The following is a 14177-nucleotide window of genomic DNA, read 5'->3' as shown; positions in this document are numbered from 1 at the left end:
CTTCAAGGCAAACCTCTCTGGTGAGTCCTCATTTTCTTCAGCTTCTTGCCTCTCGTTTGCCAGGAGCAGGCGTCAGTGCGGTTCTATCCCGTATGTGTAAGACTACAACACTATGGAGATTCCTGCAAGACCACCAGAACCTCCATAGACAAAGCCTTTTTTCCCTCAGCGTCATGAGTGACGACCGGGAGCTTGACAAAAGGTAGCTCCATCTCCTGTGAAAATGTGTCACGTGTAAGCAAAATACATGAGACAAAGTAGTCTCTAATTTGTCATATCTATGACAGATTTCCCATTTCAGTAAAATTGTATAGATTTACCATTACAGGAACCAGTACCGGTTATAGAGATACCATTACAGTAACTGACAAACGCTCCTTCCCTCGAACATTTGCCATGGACTCCTGGAGGAGTGTGGAAGCTGGCCTCCTGCCCACCTACTATGGTCCAGGTCTAAGACACCGTTTGGGAGCTACCCTGTGTAGCAAAACTAGCCACTTCTTTGTGAAAAGACTAAGTTAATTTGTCTAGTTTGACTTCACGAACATAACAAGGACATAGTGTTCGAACAAACTACCGAATGGAAGACCACACAGTGGAGTCGTGTGTCTATAATTAAGAAATTGCAACATGGTAAACCGCAAGATCATGATGGTCGGATGGGTGGTCGCCATTCGTATGGACGAACACGTAGCGGCGGCCATCTTAGCGCACGAATGCCCAGCGGTGTTGGGTCGTTGAGTGCATGGAACTAAAATCGGCCACTCAACCTCGCGAACACCGCTGGACTTCCATCCTGTTCGTACGTGTACTCCCGTTCATCCAAACATAGCACCGTTCGACTCAATGAAACCACCAACCTCCAGACACATGACTACTCAGTTTATAAATGTGTGCATTTGTCTGTTTATTCATATGAACTCCCAAAAGAAGACCGGTCAAAGCCTACAATTGCCTGGAACTATTTTGGGACTTCACCTCGTGGCTGACCAGTCCAAAACTTCACTCGAATGGCTTTTCTGTTCTACCGAACGGATTTCAGTTGTATTTCGACAGATTGGGAGCTCAGATCCCAGCTATTCAGTGAAGTGCCTTTCATGGAGTTCTGATGAATATTATACGAGTTATGTTTTTAAAAATATTCCTTAATGTTCTGTACTGGGAGATAATTGAATGAAAGAATTGTTCTTACGCAATTACCTCTCCAGTACAGAAAAGGATCCTGGGAAATTTAACTTTGTCCCAGTTTTCCACAAGGTCCACCAGGGGAAAACCCCTGGAATGTCATTAAGGAAACCCGTTGCATGGGGATTTGTATAAAGCCGGCTGAGGTTCAATACAAATTCAGTTGACTCGCAAAACTGTGTTTCGTTGGGGAATGGGGTGGGAATTAATACGCTACTCTTTATTTGTATGCTGATTACGTCTACCAGCGGAGATATTGCAGTTTATACTTCTACTCCGCTACACCCTGCCCAGCCACCATTAACAGTTTTCCCTTCCCTGGGTGCCCCTGGTTCGGCACTTTCCCTATATTTGAATGGAACCGAACGATAGCTCCATGGCAGTCGTTCGCATGAACCAAACCTACGAAAAGACTTCGTGGGTTCCCGGTCACCTCAGCAGTACTTAGCCGCGAATGTTATGCAACGGTTTTCGGCATGAGATGACCTTGCTGTTCCCACACAGCTTGGTCTGGGGTTTTGAACCACTTTGCAACCTGCCAGAAGAGGTGCCTGAGACTAAGGAGAGTAAACGCTCCTTGAGAGCTAGGCAGAGCACCCCGTATTACAGACGCAGGAGCTCCCGAAAGTTGACCGGCAAAAGTACCAAATGCCCATTTGGACATAGGACCACGTGCAGGTCAGAACTTTAACACAGTGGCGTTTCCCCCTACATTGCATGGATCTGAGAGCTATTTGGAGAACTTGAGCGCTCCGATCAGGGCTATTTAGGAATGTATGACTTGTGGGGTTATTGTATGTTTTTATGATGTTTTGTGGTATTCTTATGTTTTTTGTGTTTGCCTCTCTGTTCCTGGGACATAATTAGCTTACCGGTCTTTAACGCAATTATTTCCCAGGCGAAAATATTCCAGGGAAGGGCTTGTGCTGAATACAATGGAGACCTTCTGCTGGGATCTTTGCATAAAAGGCAGAGTTTGGCTCATTAAAATGAGTTTTACTCCCAGAACTATGTGTTGTCTAGTTACTGGGAGGGGAAGGTCCAATCACTGTTCAGCACCTTGTTCCAGCTTGTGGAAGACTCAGCAACATCTTCAACTGTCTAAGATTTTGCTAAGAGTTTTCTTTTTACTGTTACAGGTAAGATTCATCCATAGGAAAAGGTTACTGATTGCACAAGGTTTGATTTCCTGTTGGTAATTGGTAAGGCATTTGATTAGCTAGGTGTTTGCTATTGATTGTTGGTTAATTAACTATTGTTTGCTGTGACAAACTGCCATTTGCCACTGGGCATTGGAGAGGACTGATTGCTAGCCTCCTGCCCTGCGACTATGGCCCTGGGATGTATTGCCCTCTAAGAACTGATTTGGGCTTATGGACTTTTATTGTACAGTGCTCGCCCTTTTAAAAACAGTGTATGGACACATGGAAACTTTTTGGACACTTTTTCTTCCCCTTCGAATCCCTGGGAAAGTGTGGCTCTTCCCCTCCCCCAGCTCCATTGCTCTCCAGCAGGACGTTGTCCCAGGGACACTACCAGACCAGTGGGAACTGGTTTGGGCAGGAAAAGCCATGCTTGCAAGTGATAATAAAGGGACCTCAACCTAACTTTTTAACCCCTGGACGGATTAATGTGATTTTTACATATGTTGCTCCCCAAGTTATGCTGATCACAAATAAAAATAGTTTTATTTGTATGTGATGTAAAATCAGGGAGTTATAAAAATTTATAAAAAGTATGATTTTTCAGCTTGGAGATAATTGAGTAGATACAGTAAGAAACTCGATTATCTCCCAAGCAGAGGGGAGGGAATCTGTGGGATGTAACCGTTATCTGGTTGGTTAATGTATAATTGCCTGTGGGCGTCTCCCTTGCAGGGGAGCACTGCATAAAAGCAGAGTGTGTGTCATTAAACCAGAGATCTTCTTGACCCTCAATACGTAGCCTTGTCTCGTTATTGGAGGGAACTGCTATATCACACTGGGGATTGCTATGCTCTGCATACTCCCTTGAGCTTTAATCACTTAGCTCTTGTTCCTGATACGCTCTCCTGGAGGAGAGGTCTTCCCCACACGGTCCTGGAGGACAGAAGCTGATCCAGGGTGGACGGAAGACGACGAGGCTCCAGTTAAGCTACGGCGGTTGTGGAGTCTGCGGTGCTTGTGGTCCTCGGCGCAAGCTAGGAAGCGTCCATTAACGGAAGGTGTCCGTTACATTTGCAAATAAGCATAGGCCTACCCAGGTGTTAAACCTTCCTAGTGGGTGGTGCTTTTAGGTTGTGGGTCGTGTTGTGGTCATTTGCTTGGCTAATATAGCTTGGTTGCTACTTCTAAGTGCTGCTTCAAAGTGTGTGTGTTGTAGTGGAGGTATAATATTAAAATCAATATCTCCGCTGGTAGACTGTAAAAACATCCAAGAGAAGTGCAGTTCAGCAGTACTATCCCAATTCCCCAGTAACCAGACGATACACAGTTCTGGGAGTCAACTGATTTTTATTTAGCCACAGCCTGCTTTTATGCAACTCCTCATGCAAGGGGTTTCTTTAATTACATTCCAGAGGTTTTCCACTGGTGGACCTTGTTGGGGACAGGGGACAAAGTAACATTTCCCAGACTCCTCCTCTGTACCTGGGAGATAATGTAATTATCGAGTTGTCCTTACTCAATTATCTCCCAAGTACAGAAAATATACAATATTTCAAACCATCATAACATACATTAATATTAGTCAGAACTCCATGAAAGATACTGTGAAGGGATAACCCCATCACCATTCCGCTAACTGCCCTTCCTTTTATCAGCCTTCCCCAGTCATTCGTTCCTTTTGTTGTTCCATTCGTTAATTTGTTCGGTTCCCGAACCGAGACCACCCCAGATACTAATTAGAACTAAGAACACCATGTATATATACGAAAACTGCAGACTAATTGAATGCTCCTAGGTGGCCACCATTTTGTGCATATGAATACACGTGGTGAGAACAATGGGTGGCGGCCATCTTGTCTCCCGAACGCTGCCTGTGGGACTTGGTTGTGAGTGCCTGGAACTGTTTTTGGCAACGCACTTGCACGAACCCCGGTCTCTATGGAACTCTGCTACGTTCTCTTTCCCAGCAACCAGATATATTTTACCTATTGCGTTTTTTTATATAAAACCTCACGAACAGACACCGGCTCTTGCTACCTTTCTTCTGCTACTGTTTCATGGCTTCAACCTAATGGCAGACCAGTCAACTCTCTCTGCGGTGCTACAAAGGGATGTGATTTTGGTGGGGTTCTTATGTGATATTTCCAGAAATTGTGAAAAATTTAACTTTTTCTGACCAGAAGATAATTGAGTTTCAGGGAGTTCTCTGGTAGCAACCTCATCAAGGATTACATCAGATAGGCCATTCAAAAATACATCCATATACGCCTGCTCATTCCACTTGATTTCTGCCGCCAGAGACCTGAACTCTAGTGCATAATCCACCAGTGTTTGGTTCTCCTGTCTCAGGCGCAACAGTAATCTGGCTGCATTAACCTTTCTACCTGGAGGGTCAAATGTTCTTCTAAAAGCAGCTACAAATGCGTTATAGTTATAAACTAATGGATTATCGTTCTCCCATAGTGGGTTGGCCCATCTCAGAGCTTTCTCAATGAGTAGGGTGATAATAAATCCTACTTTTGCCCTATCTGTAGGATAAGAGCGAGGTTGCAATTCAAAGTGGATACTAATTTGGTTTAAAAAACCACGACACTTCTCAGGAGCCCCACCATAGCGTACTGGGGGGGTAATGTGAGAAGAAGCACCCACTGTGGCTACCTCTAGACCTGAACCGACAGGAGAAACAGGGGTATTACGTATCTCCTCTGGTGGGTTATTGGCACAAGCTAATAGAGCCTGTAGCGCAAGCGCCATCTGATCCATTCTGTGATCCATGGCTTCAAACCTAGGATCAGGAGCAGCCAGCTGACTGTTTGTACTTGCAGGATCCATTGGCCCTGTCGTAATGTCAGGATCGGGACAGGGATCCAACACGCAGAGTACAAACAGTAGCCAGATACGTATACCGGACCTTAGAATGGCCGGACTAACGTAAGTAGTACAGTATAGAATGGTCAAAGACAAGCCGAGGTCGAGGGTAACAGAAGACAGGTAAGCGAGAGACAAGCCGAATCAAGGGTAACAGAGATAAGCAGAGTAAGGTAAACAAGCCGGGTCAAAACCAAAAGGGATAATAGAATACACAAGCACTGAGTGACTAGAACAAGCTAGAACCACGACAGGGCAATGAGCTAATGAAAGAAGCTCTGTTAAATACCCTGTTCAGAGCAGTAACCACGCCTCCAAGGCGTCCTGATTGGTCCTGCAGCCATTGACTGACAGGTTGTTCCGGGGGAGTGTCCTGATGACTACTTCCTGCCTAGATGCTGTAAAAGGCAGTCACTCCCTCGCGGCCGGCCTAGCATGACCGGATAGACCGCGGGGAAGGGAGCCATCAGACCGTCTGGATGGAGGAACAGCTAAGACCACAGGTACCCTGACAATATGGTCCCTAAGCTCCAGCACATATGGTACGATGGGGACCCCATCATTCTGGGTTGCTCCCTCCCAGTGTTCTCTAACAAGGTCCAGGGGCCCTCGCACCTTTCTCCCATAGAGTAATTTGAAGGGGGAAAACCCTGTCGATTCCTGGGGCCCCTCCCGATATGCGAACAGGAGATGCGGCAGGAATCGCTCCCAATCCCTATACTCACTAGTAAAGGTCTTGAGCATCTGTTTGAGCGTTTGAGCGTTCCACTGAAATGCTCACACGTTTGGGGGTGATAGCGAGAGCTGAGTAGGGATTTAATTTTACAAACATGCCACAGTTGTTGGGTTAATTCGGCAGTGAACAGGATTTCCTTAGGAAACCCTACTCGAGAGAATATCTGCATTGGCAACTGTGTCTGCCTGTATGTTAGACAGAGCCACCGCTTCTGGGTAGTGAGTCGCGTAGTCCACTGCGGTAAGTATATATCTTTTCCCTGATGGACTAGGGGTGGCAAGGGGTTCTACCAGATCGATAGCTATTCAACTGAATGGCTCCTCAATGATTGGCATATTTACTAGGTGAGCCTTGGGGTGATCTCCTCTCTTCCCTACTCTCTGACATACATTGCATGTTTGACAGTATGTCCTTACAACAGCGTGTACTCCGGGCCAGAAGAACGTTTGGATTATCCTATGCAACGTGCTGGTCACCTCTAGATTCCCAGCCAGGGGAATGTCGTGCCCTATCTTAAGGATCTCATTACGGTACTTAGCGGGAATACCTAGCTGGTGCTTTCGGTGTTCCTTTTTCTCGGTTAACCTATACAGTTTGTTCTGGTCCCAGCTAAATATCTCATTGTCTACCCCTCCAGTCCCGGCCTCTGCCTTCTCTCTATACTTCTGCAGAGTCGAGTCTACCTTAGTTTCCTCCCCAAAGGTCTCGGGGTTATCCCACGGTACTGGGGCCTGAGGGAATGTCAGTCGTGTTTGCCTTACCTGAGTCTCCCACACTGGTGAAGGGGCTTGCTCTGTCCTGGCTTGGGCCCGGGTGGTCACGGGATGTGCCCCTGCAGGATGGGGCATAGGCGGATGTCATCGGTCCCAGATCGTTGCCTAACAACACTTCAGCCAGCAAGTTATCCATAATCCAGTTATCCATTAACCAGTTTACATGACCCTCCCAGCTCCCCAGTTCAAATGCACCTGAGCAGTGGGTAAACGGTAGACAACCCCACCGGCTAACCGAATGGCTACCGTCTGTCAGATCTTTTGTGCGCAGGGATTAGACTGTCCCATACCAAGGTGATGGCCCCTCCAGTTGTACCTCCTGTCTGTGGTGTTACCGATTATCCTCCGAAGCTGCGTGTACAGGGTTGGCCTCATGTAGCAACCCTAAATACTCCTCTGGTGGTGATTATCGGTCCACACAGAGGGCACTGGGGTTTCGTACAGGCACGGAGGGCGTTGGAGGTTTGGGATTATTCCAATGAGGTCGGTCAGAGTTGAGGGGGCAATACCTGGCTATGTGCCCGGGTTCGTGACACCGGTGACAGGTTCCCCTTGTTCTGTCATAGTTCTTGCTGGGTGGCCCTGAGGATCTGGAACAGGAGCCCTGAAATCTGGTTGAAGTGGTGTTTGGTAAATGTCTCAGGGTTCCATACGGCAAAAATTTCATGGCGGATTGGGTTCGGTTAGTCAACTGTCCGCATACTCATCGGCTAATCGGGTGGCCGCACTCAGGGTGGTTCGGTTGCCGGTCCCGTAGCCATTCCATCCAAGTGTTTGTCCACTCCTGTGGAAAATTGTTCTAGAAGGAAAAGTTGTAGTACCTCCTCTGCTGACACGGCTTGGCACCCATTAATCCAGTGGGTGGCGGTTCTGTGAAGCCGATTGGCCCATTCCATATGGGTATCATCTCGTTTCTTTTTCAGTTCCCTGAACTGTCTCGGATGTAATGGCATACCTTTTTAGTAAAGTGTCCTTAACCACCGAGTACTGTTTAATCTCCACCTCCGTCAGCTTCCGGAATGCCTCAGAGGCTCGCCCCGATAGCTTGCCTGACAGGATGGTGACCCATTCGTCCATGGGTATCTGGTGAAGGGCACACAGTCTCTCGAAATCCACAAGGTATTCGTCGATTTCCCCTTCGGCCTCCTGGAATTGCTTGAAGGCTGCGATGGGGACCTTTTTCTTCCCAGGGTTGGCCAAAACGTTGCAATTACAGCTGGCTGTGGAGCGCGCTGAGCGATTAGCCGGCAGATCTCGTATTCCATGTTTGCCTGGGCTTCTGCAGTTACGTCGGCCAATATCTGGGCTATCCTCTCCTTGGATGGATTTGGCCCAAATAGTGCCAGTTTCTCTCTTACAATCCTCATCATTTTCATCTTCTTTTTTTATGAAACTTGTATATAAGTGCCAATAAACCCTCAGACTGCTGAGTTCCTGTTTTACCCTCAATGTAGAGCCTCGTCTCATGTGTGGGGGAAAAGGCTGCATCTACACTGTGGATTGCTATACATTGTATACTACCTTGGCTATAATCACAAAGCTCTTTTAAGAGCCTGTTCCTGCTTTGCTTTTTGAAGGTTCGGTCTGCAGTGAAGGTTCGGTCTGCAGTGCTTATGGTTTTGAGTGGAGCCCTCAGGAAGCACTAGGAGCATCCATCAACGGAGGTACCCAGTCGGGGTGCCAGCTGATGCGTTACACATAGGTAACATGAACCAATCACAACAATGTGCATTTTTCTAAATCCGCCCCTCTACCCTGGAAATAATGGGCTTTGTGTCTTGTGTGTGCCTGTGTTCCATCAGGTCCAGGGGGTGTGCCTCTGGCCTGAGGAATTGTATATAAGCAAAGCTGTACCAATAAAGCCTCAGACTTGTTCTACCCTTCATGAAGTCTTGGCTCATGTTTGGGGGATTGAAGACCTACACCCTGGGGATTGCTATAATCACTATACTCCCCAGAGGATAATAACTAAGCTTTTGTAAGATCTGTTCCTGTTCCTGCTCTCTGGATTATAAGAGAGGTCTTATAAGGAGCTGTTCCTGGTCTTGGGTCCAGAGTGGGTGGAAGACAGTGAGACCCCAACCAAGCTTGCGGCGGTTCGTGGGGTCTGCGGTGGTTATGGTGTTTAGTGGAGTGCTTGGAGCCCTCGGGAAGAACTAGGAGCATCCGTCAACGGAGATACCCAGTCGGGGTGCCAGGCGATCCGTTACAATGAGTATAACTGAAAGAATGAAAGTCTGGAGGTCCCAGCGGTGTTCGGGTAAAACAGTCATCGAAAACCGTTGAACGTGGTCAATGACAAAACACCGCTGGTCGTCCGGCAGTTTAAAATGGCCACCGCCACATGTTCATTCATACGAACGACGACCACCCAGCCATTCGCCAATTAAGCTGCGGTTAACCGCAGCTTCTGTGAGGCTAACCAGCAGCACGGCACACTCCACATGCAGGGTGGTCGTCGTTCTGCATTTTGTTCGGCATATGAAAGATAAATTCCTTTGTGTTTTAGTTAGGTGAAATGTACAGACACATTGTAACAAAGCAGCAGACAGAGGGTACTTGTAACAACATGATACATTTTCTCATATAATTTAATTTGTGTGGTCAGATTATTTTTTTATTACTTTTAAAGACTCACAAAAGTCACCCAGGCCGCAGTGGTCCTGTACAGTTTTAAGAAACTGCAGTGTCTCCATTGTAGGGTTAAATCTTATCATACTGACAGCTGGACTGACCGACTATAGTTTGCTCACATGACGACCCTTTTCCTATAGAAAAGCATTGATTTAAAGCTCTATGAGGAGCATTTAATTGGACATCGGCCGAGGAGGTCTTGCCTGTCCTTGACATCACAAGTGGTGGAGTGCTAAGCAGCGATGAGGAAGCCTTTGTGGTAGAAAAAATAAGCAAAACCTTTATTTTATTGTTTATATACAGCTGATACTAAAAAAATTTGAATATCGTGCAAAAGTTCATTTATTTCAGTAATGCAACGTAAAAGGGGAAACTAATATATGAGAGACGCATTACATGCAAAGCAAGATAGTTCAAGCCGTGATTTGTCATACGTGCGATGATTATGGCTTACAGCTCATGAAAACCTCAAATCCACAATCTCTCAGTAAATTAGAATATTACATGCAATCAATAAAACAAGGAGTGTACATAGAATAATATCGGACCTCTGAAAAGTATAAGCATGCATATGGACTCAGTACTTGGTTTGGGCCCCTTTTGCAGCAATTACTGCCTCAGTGCAGCGTGGCATGGAAGCTATCAGCCTGTGGCACTGATGAGGTGTTATGGAAGACCAGGATGCTTCAATAGCGGCCTTCAGCTCTTCTGCATTGTTCGGTCTCATGTCTCATCTTTCTCTTGGCAATGCCCCATAGATTCTCTATGGGGTTCAGGTCAGGCGAGTTTGCTGGCCAATCAAGCACAGTAATCACATGGTCATTGAACCAGGCTTTGGTGCTTTTGGCAGTGTGGGCAGGTGCCAAGTCCTGCTGGAAAATGAAGTCCACATTCCCATAAAGCTCGTCTGCGGAAGGAAGCTTGAAGTGCTCCAAAATCTCCTGGTAGAGATTGATTGTTGACCCTGGACTTAATGAAGCACAGTGGACCAACACCAGCAGATGACAAGGCTCCCCAAATCAACACAGACTGTGGAAACTTCACACTGGACTTCAAACATCTTGCAATGTGTGCCTCTCCATTCTTCCTCCAGACTCTGGGTCCTTGGTTTCCAAATGAGATGCAAAAGTTGCTCTCATCAGAAAAGAGGACTTTGGACCACTGAGCAACAGAGCAGGTCTGTTTTTCTTTAGCCCAGGTAAGACGCTTCTGACATTGTTTGTTGTTCATTGTTCAGGAGCGGCTTGACAAGAGGAATACGACATCTGAAGCCCATGTCCAGGATCCGTCTGTGTGTGGTGGCTCTTGATGCACTGCCTCCAGCCTCAGTCCACTCCTTGTGAAAGTCCCCAACACTTTTGAATGGCCTTTTTCCTGACAATCCTCTCCAGGCTGTGGTCATCCCTGCTGCTTGTGCACCTTTTTCTTCCACACTTTCCCCTTCCACATAATGTTCTATTAATGTGCTTTGATACAGCACTTTGGGAACATCCAGCTTCCTTTGCAATTACCTTTTGAGGCTTTCCCTCCTTATGGAGGGTGTCAATGATGATTTTCTGCACAACTGTCAGGTCCGCAGTCTTCCCCATATTTGTGATTCCTACTGAACCAGGCTGAGAGACCATTTAAAGGCTCAGAAACCCTTTGCAGGTGTTATGGCTGACTTAGCTGATTAGAGTGGGACACTGTGAGCCTAGAATATTGCACCTTTTCACAATATTCTAATTTACTGAGATTGTGGATTTGGGGTTTTCATGATCTGTAAGCCATAATCATCGCACTTATGACAAATCACGGCTTGAACTATCTTGCTTTGCATGTAATGCGTCTATCTCATATATTAGTTTCCCCTTTTACGTTGCATTACTGAAATAAATGAACTTTTGCATGATATTCTAATTTTTCGAGTATTACCTGTAGCAAATTAGGTGGATGCCCGTATTTAAATAGGATTAGGAATACTGGTTTGTATTCCTAACTCTTTCAGGTTCCTTTAACAATATAAATTATCATTGTGCTCAAACCCCCTGCTACCCCTACATAGCAGCAATGTCTACAATATTCAACCCCAAAAGAAACCAGAAACGTTCCCTGTGCTCTATCCCACTATACCCATAACAGAAGGGTTTTAGTATCACTTCAATGGCCGTTAGAGTATAAGCTCACTTGCTTCAAGGCAAACCTCTCTGGTGAGTCCTCATTTTCTTCAGCTTCTTGCCTCTCGTTTGCCAGGAGCAGGCGTCAGTGCGGTTCTATCCCGTATGTGTAAGACTACAACACTATGGAGATTCCTGCAAGACCACCAGAACCTCCATAGACAAAGCCTTTTTTCCCTCAGCGTCATGAGTGACGACCGGGAGCTTGACAAAAGGTAGCTCCATCTCCTGTGAAAATGTGTCACGTGTAAGCAAAATACATGAGACAAAGTAGTCTCTAATTTGTCATATCTATGACAGATTTCCCATTTCAGTAAAATTGTATAGATTTACCATTACAGGAACCAGTACCGGTTATAGAGATACCATTACAGTAACTGACAAACGCTCCTTCCCTCGAACATTTGCCATGGACTCCTGGAGGAGTGTGGAAGCTGGCCTCCTGCCCACCTACTATGGTCCAGGTCTAAGACACCGTTTGGGAGCTACCCTGTGTAGCAAAACTAGCCACTTCTTTGTGAAAAGACTAAGTTAATTTGTCTAGTTTGACTTCACGAACATAACAAGGACATAGTGTTCGAACAAACTACCGAATGGAAGACCACACAGTGGAGTCGTGTGTCTATAATTAAGAAATTGCAACATGGTAAACCGCAAGATCATGATGGTCGGATGGGTGGTCGCCATTCGTATGGACGAACACGTAGCGGCGGCCATCTTAGCGCACGAATGCCCAGCGGTGTTGGGTCGTTGAGTGCATGGAACTAAAATCGGCCACTCAACCTCGCGAACACCGCTGGACTTCCATCCTGTTCGTACGTGTACTCCCGTTCATCCAAACATAGCACCGTTCGACTCAATGAAACCACCAACCTCCAGACACATGACTACTCAGTTTATAAATGTGTGTGTGGCGAAACCAACTTCGCCACTGTGGGCTGGAGAAGCCTGGCTGCTAGCCTCCTGCCCGCTGACTATGGCCCCTGGACATATTGCACTTTAAAGACTATATTTGGGCATGTACTAATTTATATTGCTGCTACTGGCCCTTTAAAATCAGCGATGGACATTTTGGGACTACTGTCCCTTTAAGACTGTGAAGCATATCCTATTGTACTGCCTGTATATTGTATATGTATTTATGTATGCAGTTAACCTGGGTTATATATATATGCAGCCTTCCTCTGATTGTTCGGTAGAATCCCTCCATTCCTTGTATTGAGGAAACTACCGAACAACCAGACCACCCAGGACTAAGTGTGCCTCCAATTACCATTTGCAACAATGTTGCAAACGGGTAATTGGCAATCAGTGCAGTGTGGTCTTTGTCCTCTGGGTGGCCGCCATTCAGGAAACCAACACGTGGCGGCGGCCATCTTTAACTACCGAACAGCGGTGTTTTGCCGTCGAGTGTCTGGAACTGAAATCGGACACTCGACTAGGCAAACACCGCTGAGACCTCCAGACTTCCAGGATTTCGTGGGGAAACTACCGAACGGCCCGCCGTTCGGTAGAAAGAAACGTACGAACTAGGGGATTCATACGAACTCCCCTTAGTCTCTATAACACCAGTAATTCGTATGTTTCATTCACCTGTTTGTGACCGACCGCAGGGCCAAAATGCATGGAACTGTTTTCGGATACTTTACCCATGCGGTCGGTCAATACTTTAAAGTCCCATAACTCCTGAACCATTTATCCGAATGGGCTGATTCTTGCATATGTTGTCCCCCTGAATAAGGGCTATCAGGGGATACCTGTTTTGGAGGTGTAGCATATGTATTTGGGGTACATCCAGGAATTGGGGAAAAAGGTGTACAGTATAATTGTGTTAAGTGTTAATCTAAGGGGAGGAAATGTGTGGGAGGTCCATCCATGTGATTGGTTAATTTCATCCTCCCCCTGGGAGTGTCCTGTATGTACTTGTTGGTAATAAAAGCCAGACTGGGTGTCCCAGTCTTGAGTTCCTACTTAACTCTCAAAATGAAGTGTCGTCTCGTTCTTGGGGGGGATTGGATTGTAAGCTGACTGCCAAGAGTGTAAGCCGATTGTATGCTTTTCTTGTTCAGCTGTTCCAGTTCGGAGTGTTATTTCGTATCCAGATCGGGAGTGTGGTGTTCTGCAGTAGCTGTGCCTGTATCCAGAAAAGGGGATTATCGCCTAAACGGATTTTTCCCCTTTCATGCTGAAACGGTCCGTTACAGTGTGCATTTGTCTGTTTATTCATATGAACTCCCAAAAGAAGACCGGTCAAAGCCTACAATTGCCTGGAACTATTTTGGGACTTCACCTCGTGGCTGACCAGTCCAAAACTTCACTCGAATGGCTTTTCTGTTCTACCGAACGGATTTCAGTTGTATTTCGACAGATTGGGAGCTCAGATCCCAGCTATTCAGTGAAGTGCCTTTCATGGAGTTCTGATGAATATTATACGAGTTATGTTTTTAAAAATATTCCTTAATGTTCTGTACTGGGAGATAATTGAATGAAAGAATTGTTCTTACGCAATTACCTCTCCAGTACAGAAAAGGATCCTGGGAAATTTAACTTTGTCCCAGTTTTCCACAAGGTCCACCAGGGGAAAACCCCTGGAATGTCATTAAGGAAACCCGTTGCATGGGGATTTGTATAAAGCCGGCTGAGGTTCAATACAAATTCAGTTGACTCGCAAAACTGTGTT

Source organism: Pelobates fuscus, chromosome 2 (assembly GCF_036172605.1).
Source record: "Pelobates fuscus isolate aPelFus1 chromosome 2, aPelFus1.pri, whole genome shotgun sequence".
Lineage (NCBI taxonomy): Eukaryota > Metazoa > Chordata > Amphibia > Anura > Pelobatidae > Pelobates > Pelobates fuscus.
This window is presented reverse-complemented; position numbering follows the sequence as displayed.